Raw genomic sequence first — 12126 nt, 5'->3', positions numbered from 1 at the left:
CTGTCAGATGAAAAATCACATGGCCTTTAAACTGGCTTAATTGGTAATCTATCACGGTAAGCATTTTATAGTCTTCTTTCTTTTCGTTATTTCTTTTGCTGTAAATACTAGGGACTGAGTGTCCAGCAGTTCTCATGTGTGGTTTCCTTGAGTTGACTGCAGAACAAAGTTTTTGTGGATTCTCAAGCTACCCGAAAAACATGAATGTAATGTCAGTGTGTAAAAAAGCTCCTGTTCTCCATCAGACTCTGATAGATCAGAGGCTCAAATTTCCAACAAGCACTTTAATGCACCAACAAGAAAAGATCTAAAAAAGTGACTTCACATTTTCAGTAATACTTGGTTCCTTACAGATCTGTTCATAGCTCACATCTTTTCATTAGATATGAAAACATTGTGACTGTATATAAAAGATGGATGATGTCACCTATTGGTTTGTTCAATCCTGTTTTGACGCCTCCATTCTAGCATTTGATTGCTTCTATCTTAAATTTTTTAGAGAAACAGTGTCGATATTTAAACCAAATTGATGATTTTTAAGTTAGCACGCTTGGCCTCGGGCCTAGAGTCCTGCCCACAGAGTAATGTGTACTCCCTGACTAGTTGCAAGTAGTTGAAGGTTGCTTGCAGTCACTAGCACAAAACTGGTCCCAGAGATGTATGTGACACAGAAAAAGAGTCTGCTGTGATGGTTGCAGTGATACGGCACAGCTTTTACTTTCAAGGCAAACTTTCTCTGCTTTCTGTTTCCGTTGCACTTTTTCAAGTTTCACAACTGCTCTGAGAGTAGATTGCAAGTGTTTGCACAAAAGTTAGCGTCTTCCATGCAACCTACATGTGACCACAGCAGTCTGCTGGTGACCAAAGTAATCAAAAAGATTTTTTGGGGGCAGCACCCTCTTTGTGAACAATTTTACCCAGCAACGAGAGGTTGCCTCTAGGTCTGTGTGGCTAAAGCCTTAGCAAGGTGCGTGAATTGCAAACGCAGATACATGCTAATTAGTAATTTACTAATAAAATGATGGAATTCATGAACCAGTGGGAACTCTATACTTCTGGGATGGAGGTTTGCTTGCAAGTCTTTTCATGGAAAACAAGCTTAGCCCTTGCAACATCAGAGTAACAACACGAGTCACCTCAGTCTTTTGTGTATATTATTGTGTATATTGATCACTTTTCAACTGCGCCACTTGCTATACTGAGCTAAATGTCTCTTGGCTTTATCATCAGATATAGTGCACGGGCATGCATCTTTTAACTCCCGGTATGAAAGCCTGGTTTTTCTCAAAATGTCAAACTATTCCTTTGATATAGCTGATGCTTTTAACTGCATACATCTCAGCAAAAATGTTGAATGTAATTAAATTCACTGCGATGGGTTTTTTTCTGTAAAGCACATTTCATTTGACGGAAACATGAAAAAAGAAAACATCAGCACGGTCCTCTAATATAATGTGAAGATTGTATTAAATATGATCAAAACGGGGCCCACTTCTTATGCTCTCAATCTCTTTCACTGGATTCTTCAAGGAACAGATTCAGCAGATGAAGGCTGATTAGAGCAACACAAAGGGAATCAGAAACGAAGTCAGTCGGCATCTTCTCCTGCTTCATGCAAAGTTTGTCACTGGTTGCTAGGTCCCCTGGTCACCAAGCTCGGGTTGGTTAATGAGTACAGCGGCTCTGAGGCTATTTTTATTTCCACTTGCTTTCCCCCTTGTTGAACCGACTGTGTTACTCCAGGGGAACCCTCCTTCTCGGGGTCCTTCTCACTTTTAACTAGGCATGGGATGTATTTTGGAGCGAATGGATGCTTAGAGATGTGGTAGGAAGTATAAAGAAAAGCGGAGGCAGATTTCAAATGATTAATTTTCTTATAGTGAATGACAGTTTTCATTGCAGCGAGATAGGCAGCAGAGTCTGTTATTGAAGGTTATTCAGTGTGGGAGGATTACTTGTTAATGTTGAGACTGCTAATATTGTATAAGGGTCTTTCTCGCCACTACAGTTGTATCTTTTCTGTCAGATCCTGACAATCAATAGAGAACTAATCAAGACAAAAAACTCTAGATCTAAAGGCTATTTATGTTCAAGATATATGATCGCTTTTTCTATTAAGAGTTTAATTCAGAGATTCCCAACAAGGGCTGTATCTCAAGAGGTACTTCTGCAGTAGTCGGGGGGAGGGGGGGGCAGAATTACCATTTAAGAATTGATTGGAACTGAATAAGTTTGAGTAAAAAATAATGGCTAGGCAGTAGAAAAAGACACTCAGAAGATTATAATTATAATTATATCAGTGTAAGTAATGAAAAAAATGGTTGTCATAGTTGTCATAAAAGTATGGCTGAACAACTGACATTGTAAGCTATGAACAACCTTTTGCTAGTATGGGGGAAAAATGGAATCAGGGTTAGTGTAATAGATGAACAAGCCCTTCAACAGACTGGGGAGATGTCCAGGGTGCATCTCCCCCCTGGCTTTATGGCAGTTGGAAGAGGCTCCAGCCAACCCGCGACCGTAAACCGGATAAGCAAAAGAAAATAGATGGATAATAGATAAACATTTTAAATAGCTAGTTAATATGTATAAAAGTTTGTAGTGGTCGCGGGGACAGAGAAACTAGAAAAGGCGAGTACAACAGGCAAGCCAACTCAGACTGCAAGGAAGAAAGTGCTATTCATACACAGAGAGAGCTAATTAGGAAGGAGACACAGGAGAACATAATCAAGACAAAGAGACAGGAAGTAAAACTCATATTAATCTCAAGAGACACACCCTATTAGTCTAAAACAGGAAATAACAGAGTCAATAAACACATACTGAACATGACATGAGGAACACCGCGGAAACTAGGAAAAATAAACCAAATCACAACAGAAAAACTCAAATAATAAAGTCTATTAATACTAAATGAAAACTAAAAGACTCAAGTGCAATTATATACAGTAAATGAACCGACCAAGAGTAGAGACACAAAAAGAAATCGATCTTGGACTAAAATGTGATTTAAAGAAAAAAAAAAACTCAAACATGAGCCAAAACTAAAAGCAAAAGAACTATGAGCCCTAACAGAACCAACAAAACACAAAGAACTCCAGAAACCTCAAAAACCCTCAGGTATGACTAAAGCTTCGATACAACAACATGCTACAGACCCTCAGCCAGTAATAACTGAGAACATCAAACCATAATGAAGACACAGAAAAACAAATTCCTGACTCACAACCCTTGTTCTGAGATCCAAGACCATGACAGTTACAGCGCTATTAAAGGGATGAAAATAGTCTTATACTCAAGCTATAACTATGAAACCTAGGCAGTAGTTTTGCTTGGAAATTGTTGAAGGTAGTTGCTTATTATTATTATTCTGAATGAGTGACATGTTTTCCCGGGTTTTTGTATGTCGTGTGGACTTCTGCAAAAAGAAGAGAAAATAACTGAGATCAGTCAGTAAAGAGAAAGCATTTCAAATCTGTTATTTTTACCTATGCAGGTATGCATGGGTCGCTTACTGCTGTATTTTCTCTCCGTCCTTCAGTTCTAATAGTAAATGCTAACAGATTCTCACTGACAGCTGATTTTCAGTGGATGTGGCACTTGTCACTTCCTCTGATCGTCACTGCACTGTGCAGCATATCCTCACACACACACACCTTAATGTTTAATGTTTCTAATAACAAACTATTTTTGTGTATGTTCTTTTATATTTGACCCTTATTTAATGATTGTCATACACACCCCTTTTGTCAGTCTACAAATGTTATCCTGTGTCCTGGAAGGGGACAGTTTCAAAGACTGCAGCCACAGTATCTCACAGACACAAGTGCTGCAGTGGCCTAATAACTACAGCAGATACAAATAGAAAATGGTAGAAGAAGCTTTACCTCCTCAGCAGCTAACAACAGAGAGAAACAGTAGCTGCTGAAGTAACTACAGACAGATACTGCATCTTAAGGCATCTGTGGTTTAGCAGGTAGAGCAGTCGTACACCACCCGGAAGGTTAGAGGTTTGATCCCCAGCTCATTGGGCAAGACACAGTTTCCCACGATGCATCCATCAGAGTGTGAGTGTGTGGATGTTAGGTTAAAAAAGCGTTTGTATGAATAGGTGAATGAGGTTTGTAGTTTCCAGTGCATTTCCCATGTAAAGTGTGTTTTTATGAGGTAGTATTTGTGTATTTGCCTATTTAATAAGCACCTGCTCCACTGCAAACACATTTCTCAGTGTCTCCTACCATGAAGAAATCAAACGTGCTATCAAAACTGCTGTTTGTTTTAGCACTATCACTGTCTTACATTTTCATCATCCCTCGGTTTCCTGTTGTTTTACCATCACTGTGGAGCTTCTGTGACAAAGTGCTTGATCACCCTACCAGCCACATGAGAGGACACAGTTTGTATCCGCTGTGCAGAGACTGTGGCCCACTTAACGCAGCAGACTCTGCCTTCCTCTACCGCTGTCCTGCAATGTGTTTTCTAGCTCTCAATCCACCATCTCTCACTCTCTTTTTCTGTCTCTCAATTAATTTCTCTCATCAAGATGCTAAATTTGCTCCACTGCCGTCCCACCACAAGCTGCTGCAGCCCCTTCATTCTCGGTTAAATTCAGACGAATGAATCTTCCCTGCGCTGATTATCCGGAGATCATCTGGCAGAGCACTATTGCCGGCGGCAGTTTTTATATCTTATTGGGAAGCTGATTTAAAGCAGATTTCAGGGAGGATGGCTAGAATGCTGAGAGAAGCTGTTAGGGAGCATCGAATCTGAGAGAGAAAAGAGGAGGATGACAATAAGGACAGGATGCAATGAAAGCTGGCAGCACTTCTTTCGCACCTTCAAGAGAGATATTCTTTATACACTGAATTTAAAACATTTCACATGCAGACAAGGGACGGTGAAGGGATTGTTAAGCAGGCAGCGACAGCAGTAAGAAGCCTTTTCCTGGAGCTCTGCCAGGCCACTGCGGGGCTGTGGATGTTCCAGCTTCCACAGCAGGGATGGTTTGGCCTTCAGCCACAGAAATGTAAACCGAACTGTCAGAGGTGAAATGCAATCTTCTCTCACCAGAGAGAGAAACATTGATTCGTTTCAAAGAGTTGTTTGAAAATGATTCAGTGTGTCCTAGTAAATATTAATTCACCAGGCAAGCGGTCGAGCCTGCTTTTTGTTGTCGTTTGTATGAAAGTCAGAGGTGGAGCCGAATTTTTAAATCTGGTTCATTTAAGTTCATGCCGCCTCAGTAGGAATGGACCAAGGCTTTGTAAGTGCTCACTCATTTCTGAAGCCCAGCAAAAGGATGAAACGCTGCAGATATTTTGGCAGTTTTACTAGAATCTGTAATGTCACCTGAGCAGGGCTGACCGATCTCGAGATTTTGCTTAAAAACACAAATCCAAAGATATTTAGGAGTATCCAGTGAATCGTTGAATAGTATTTAGAGTTTAGAGTAAGCCAAACTAAGGGTGTTTTATTTTACTATAATGACGTCTTTCCCTAAAGATGCTTTAATCAATCTGGATAAAACTTGCTATATAAACTGCCTAGGGTACCAGGATTATCAGTATAAATTCAATTCAATTCAATTCAATCTTTATTGGCAGACTTCATGTCCATAAAAACAAGACAGAAACACAACCCCCCACCCCACCCCCCAACACAAGGTATAGACCATTAAATATATATAAGTATATAAATAAGTATATAAAGCATTTGTAAAAATATAAAACCATAATATACATAAAACACAATTACTTAAAATAAATCAATAACTACACAAACACTTTAACCAGTGCTTTCTCAGACTGGATGAGTAACGGGAACCACTCACTGTCGGATCTGTAAGTGCTAAAATTATACTGTTTCTCGAACCATCCAGTCGTTCTCTAAAATTGAACATTAACTTTCTTAAAAGTGCTTTAAAAGTCCAAACACCCACAGCTACAAACATCTGGCTGGCACTACCACTTCTAGGTATCCTGCAAAGGATTCTCATTGCATCATTATATGCAACATGCAGCTTCAGCATGCTACATTGTTTGTAGGATGACCACAAGGGGGCAGTATATAGCGGTGTGCAATACGCTTTAAACAAAGCCACTTTAACTGGAAGTGAACAAAAGCTGAATTTGCGTGCAATCGTATTTGCCTGCACATAGAGCTTGCATCGTTGTCTGTACATGTCATCATCATCATTCATTTGCTCAGTAATAAAGTGACCAAGGTATTTCACCTTTTTATGAACTTCAAGAGTTTTTTGTGCCAGTTTAAACAAAGGGAAATTTAGCTGTTTATCCTGCTTGGTTCTACATATCAAAACAGCACTTTTAGCAGCATTGTACTCAATGTCATATTGCACACCATATTCAGTACAGACATTAAGAAGATCCTGTAATCCAGCACTGCTTGGACTAAAAACAACCAGGTCATCTGCATACATAAGATGATTTATCAATGTTTTACCTAATATACACCCAGTGTTACAGGCTCTCAGCTGTATGGACAAATCATCAACATATAAATTAAATAAAATTGGAGACAAAATCCCACCCTGTCTGACACCATTGCTGACACCAAAGGGGGCAGAAATACTGCTTCCCCATTTAACCTGCATGTTCTGATGAGCGTACCAGTAAGAGAGAATCCTCACGATGTATTGAGGAACCCCCCGTGTCTTCAATTTATCAAAAAGTTTTCTGTGGTTCACTCGATCAAAAGCCTTAGAGGCATCAATGAAACACATGAGGACAGATGAATTTTTAGCCCTATACAAACTGACTATTTCCTTGAGTGCATATATGCACATGTCAGTGCCGTGCTTTGGTTTGAAGCCAAACTGATTATCCAGAGAAGAGATGAACACACTAACTCTGTCAAACACGATTCTTTCTAACACCTTAGATAAAATACTGGCTAGTGCAATTGGCCTGTAATTATCCAAACAGCTCACTTTTGCAGCTTTGTCCTTCATAACTGGTACCAGTAAAATACACAGCATTGAGTCTGGTAATATGCCATGAATCATAAACCCAGTGAAACAGAGTGCTAAAAGAGGAGCTAGCCTTAAACTAGCATGTTTTAAATGTTCTGCAGTGATGTGATCCAAACCAGAAGCTTTATTATCAGACAACCTATGAATGGCTTCATATACTTCATGTGTCCCTACACTTATTGTGTCATTACTCATGTCAAGATTGTCCTCATATGGATCACTTTTTATACAGTTATCCATAACGTCTCCATAACGCTGCAATGTTATCTGCCCCAGAAACACCTTCAACAGTTGATGGTAGAGATGGTTTACAGTTATTAAGAGCTTTCACCTCTTTCCAAAAATCTGCCATATTATTACACAGCATTTTCCTGGCCAAAGAATCTGCTCTCAGCATTTGCTCATGTTTAGTTATAAAGCGAACAACGTACTTATATCTGGCATTCGCACATTTTTTCTGTTCAAATTCTGGGCCTTGTTTAGGTCTTCCAGCCATGGCCCAACATTTATAAGCTATGCGAGCTTCATCATGATACATGGATACATGTTCTTTCCAGCCAGGTCTGATGTTAAGTTTCTTATGCTTATATTGTTTATCAAGAAGTGTGCCACTTTCATACAGAGCAGTCACTATATCATCATACATGGAGCAGAGTAAATGTTTATGCACAGCATTCTTACAGTTGACATCCTTGCACAAAAGAGCTTCTTTGGGCAAAGAAATGTTGTTCAGATGTATATCGGTATTACTATGATAAGCTAAGAAATCATCTTCACTACATGCTGACCAGTCTAATTTTACACTGGTAGCAATATTAGTAATATTATTCCCAGTTGTTGCTGGCATTTGTTCCACATTCACAGTAAAACCAAAAGGTATAAGATCTGACACAGTTACCTCATACCTAATAGTCATGTTTGCTAAAGCTGCATGCCCATCAGCTGTACAGATACAGTGGTCCAGCCATGATGTACTATGCCAGGCTTCACTTATGTATGTATAGCTATCTGCAGGCAGTAACACTTTGGTAGGCAAGATAAGATTATTAACTTGACAAAAGTGAGTTAAGTGGTTAGCAAACCGAGAACTGCTGTCTGTGAGATCAGCATTATAATCACCCAAAACATATATGCTGTAAGTATCGTTGTCTTGAATAAATGCATTAATAAAAGCCAGCCTACTGAGGTATTCTTGCTCATTTTGACAAGATTCATAGGGAGTATAAATATTAAGAATGATAAAACTACTATTGTTCTGTGTATATTATATACCAATACACCAGTCTACATCCAGTCTAATGGGCTTTATCACAGGGTCTATTTTTTTTATCCCAGAGCACAGCAACCCCTCCCGGTATTCTGCCTCTGACTATAGCTGTGCTGAGATCAGTTGTTGATTCCCCCACTCCCAAAAAACTTGCATTTAGACAGTTAAGTTTTCCCAGGTCCTGTTTGGACAACCATGTCTCCTGCAAGCATAAAATGTCACATTCTGCAAGCAGACTGTCCACAACAATCCGTCGAGCTTTGTCCCCTGCACTCTGTCCCAAACGTAGACCACGACAGTTGTAAGATAATATCCTAATAGACATCTTCATGTTGATACATTGGTACCAAAAGGCGCAGTTATCTCCCCTGCTGGATCCCCTGAGCTTGGCACCACCGTACCGGTCTTACGAGGTTCATAAAAACGCCGGACCAGAGCCCCTTCAGGCCAGAGTTCAGGATTGTACATTTCACCCACATCATTACATTCAGCAGTAACCTTGAAAGAGCCGAACCTGCTACGTTTACCAGCAATTTTTTGACAGGTCACATCTCTTTTGAGTTTCTCTCTCAAATACAGAGCAAGAGTTTCTGCATCTACATCCAGGGCAAATTTAGTGGCAAACACGCTCACCAATTTAGTTTTCACAGTTCTGATTGTACTCCCAGCTCCAGTGCCAAAAATCGATACAGGTCCAGGCCTCTTATTGTGTCCAGTGGTAACAGCATGCATTCCTGAACCCAAATTAACCTTCTCCAGCTTGTGACGAGGCTTGCCATTTTTCACAACTTTACTCCATTGTGGGGAGCATGTAGAAAGCACTGTCTCAACGGGATCCTCCGTTGTTGCTGTAGTTTCCATATTACGACCTGAGGCTGTCGTCGGAGCCCGATCTTGACCACATAGCAACATCTCCGGACAAAACGCTGACACTGTGCTTGTCCCAGTCCTTGAAGCAGCCAAAGCTCCGGCTTCCTGCCTTCCGCGCGGGCCGCCTTTACTTCGACTCCCCCACAGCTCCTCTGCGTGTTTCCCCAGGGGAAAGTGGGAAGCGGTCCCCGACCCCTGAGCATTCAGCGTAACAGGCTCAGCCGGTACCTCAGGCCGACACTCAAGAGCATTCACACGGTGGTCGACCTCCACAGCATTGGTCATGACTTGCTCGCAGACATCCGCCTGTAGTTTAACTACATGTTTTAAAGCACCCACCTCAGCACACAGCTGGTCCATTCGCCGTAGTAGACAACACACATCCATGCTGGAGTATGTAACAGGCGGCAAATCATCCAGGTGATGAGATACAAATCTTGGGATATTCTCCCCACACTCATTCAGCACTTTAAGACAGAGTTTAATATTGTTGGCGTCTTTATGCTGTCCTTTATATCCGACGCACCGCTGTGAGGTAGTGGGGCAGAGTTCAAACAAAACTTTCTTGGAGGCTTCAATCCCCTCGGATTCAAATGTGTTCGTGGCCAACAACACAATTTCATCCTGACTTAAAGTTTTGATTTTTACAGCAAGGAAATTAAGTAGTTCATCCTCTACAATTACCCTTCCATCAGTTGTTCTATATATCTCTGGTTTTAATCGTGACCGTTTGAAAGCCGGAGCTACGTCTGCACCACCACCTGCTACATCCGCCATTTTTCTGTAAGTCAGCCATAAAGCTTTTAGGAATTATTATCTTCAGTGATGCTGTTTGTAAAATTGCTAAATGAATTTCCGTGCAGTGCAGTCCATATCTGTAAATAAGTGTTTATCAAACAGTGATGCCAAAAGTGCCTGTAATCGATTACTTTGTATTAATGAATATGTAGCTTGCAGAGAAGAACAATAAATACACCTTTTTATTATTATGAACAGCCTTTTTTGACATTTCACTGGCAAAAAGAGTTACATACCGCGATGTAATGGAGATCAAAAGAATAACAGGACAAATTAACATACATGTCTGTGTTTTCATGGATGAGCCAAATATATTATCCACATGGAAGACAAACTCTATTTAAGACATTATAGGCCATTTTAATAAAAATATAAATATACAAAATGAATGACCAATAATTTCAGTGTTTACAAAAGCAGGAGAAAAAACTTGTATCTTGATCCGGCATGCATCATTATAGCCCAACTGAAACATTTTCATGTCATTTTAACATAATTTATGGACTGGCATATTTGCTTGTCACATATTAAAGATTCCTGATGAAATGGCCCAAAAATTACATTTTCCAAACAAAATGGGAAAATTTTGCTTCCGATTCTTTTCAGTTGATGTGATCGTTGCTACACTCTTTTCAGAGTTGAATTTCATATCATACTGCAAAGCATAGTTTGAGCAGACTCTAAGCAGCTGCTGCAAGACGGCTCTATAACTCTATAAGGAACAAAGCAACTAAATCATCAGCATACAAATTATTAATAAGGCTCTCCCCCATCATGCATCCTGTATTCTGCTTGTTTAGTGTTTTAGAAAGATCATCCATATAAATTTGATGAGGAAAGGTTGTACTTCTTCCCCACTGGACATACATCGTTTGATATGAATACTAATAATGCAAGATCCTTATCGGATATGAGGGGACTTAGTAAATAGTTAACTATGATTAACACGGTCAAAACCTTTGGTGCATCGAAGAAGCACATAAATGCACCATATATACACAGCATATATGCACAAATTAGTGCTTTATTTTTTAAAGCAAATTAATTGTCAATAGTTGTTTTATATTCTCAAAGCCTATCCCCAAAGATTCTTTCTAATATTTTTGACAGTATGCTACCCAGATAAATTGGGCTGTAGTTTCCTAAGGTGGATATTTGACCAGTTTTGTCTTTGACTACAGGCAACAATAGAACAGTTAACATGGAGTCAGGTAGGCTGCCATGCAATAACTATCCAGAAAAGCGAGTATGTGAGTAAAAGTGAGATTTTTCTGCTGGCAAACTCCTATTCCATCAGTACCACATACTTTGTTTTTGCTCACTGCTGCTGCAAATTTATGCACAAGACTCATGTGTGTCTGTCTCAGTGAAGGAGGGTTAGAAAGTTTGAACCTCTAAATCTGCCCCTTTTGGCTACATCTTCTCACGGTGGCTTTGATTGCACAATCTCTAAATGCTTCATGACATTACTGGGCTTCTGAGACTGTTGCATCAGATGTGTTTCATGTGCGTTCACAATAAGACCCAAATCCGGCACACCAGGGACACAGGTGGGAGGTTGCAAAATATAACCAACTTAAATGAGCTCTCGAAATTAAGGAATAAAGAATTGAAGTCGCTGCAGGGGAGAAAATATGCAACAAAAATCCAGACTGGAAGATAAATGAACGCAGTGAAGTGCCAAGCCTACAGGAGGTGTGCAAGGTCAGGCAGGCATATTTATAAAGAGAGGGGGAAAGGCACAAGAAAAGCAAAGGTAACTGAAAACATGTGCAAACAATCAGGCAATCACACGGTGGTGGGAAAAAGCCCAAGACAGGAGGAAATGTGTAGCGTAGCACATAGACAAATAGTGATATTCATTAATATACACTAAAGACCTAAAACAATACCAGACCATAAAAATTATTTCCATGTCTCTCAATTCTCAGTTAAAATTTGAAAATTACAAAAAAGAAAGAAAGAATTATCGCGCCGTGTTTGGGATTTACTCTTCACTGTCTGTCTCCATGATCCCATTCAGAGGGCATCCCTTAAGTCATGCTCTGAATGGATTATCATCCTAAAATGGTGCAGTGTTTAAAACAACCACATACAGTTGGCTTCTTCTGAAATGGTTCTTTAAATAATCACAGTAAAATAAAAACTGATTATATCAGTGAGAGGCGATTTAATTCGCTTATAATGAGGTGTAATTCTA

The 12126-nt window shown here is 39.9% G+C and overlaps 1 protein-coding gene, 1 long non-coding RNA gene and 1 pseudogene across 3 annotated transcripts in view; 2 read left to right on the top strand and 1 right to left on the bottom strand.

Annotated features, from left to right (window-relative positions):
* trim9 (tripartite motif containing 9) overlaps positions 1-12126 on the top strand; it is a 49048-nt gene that overhangs the window by 21375 nt on the left and 15547 nt on the right. The window lies entirely within an intron of this gene.
* LOC146495988 (uncharacterized) lies at positions 2876-12082 on the top strand. Its single transcript, XR_014871103.1, has 2 exons — positions 2876-5563; positions 9921-12082. It is a non-coding gene; the product is annotated as an uncharacterized LOC146495988 (long non-coding RNA).
* LOC146495989 (uncharacterized) lies at positions 5565-8940 on the bottom strand (annotated as a pseudogene).

The sequence above is a fragment of the Neolamprologus multifasciatus genome, chromosome 19 (genome assembly GCF_963576455.1).
Source record: "Neolamprologus multifasciatus chromosome 19, fNeoMul1.2, whole genome shotgun sequence".
Lineage (NCBI taxonomy): Eukaryota > Metazoa > Chordata > Actinopteri > Cichliformes > Cichlidae > Neolamprologus > Neolamprologus multifasciatus.
Note: the sequence above shows the minus strand (reverse complement) of the source record. Positions and strands in the feature narration are given on the sequence as shown.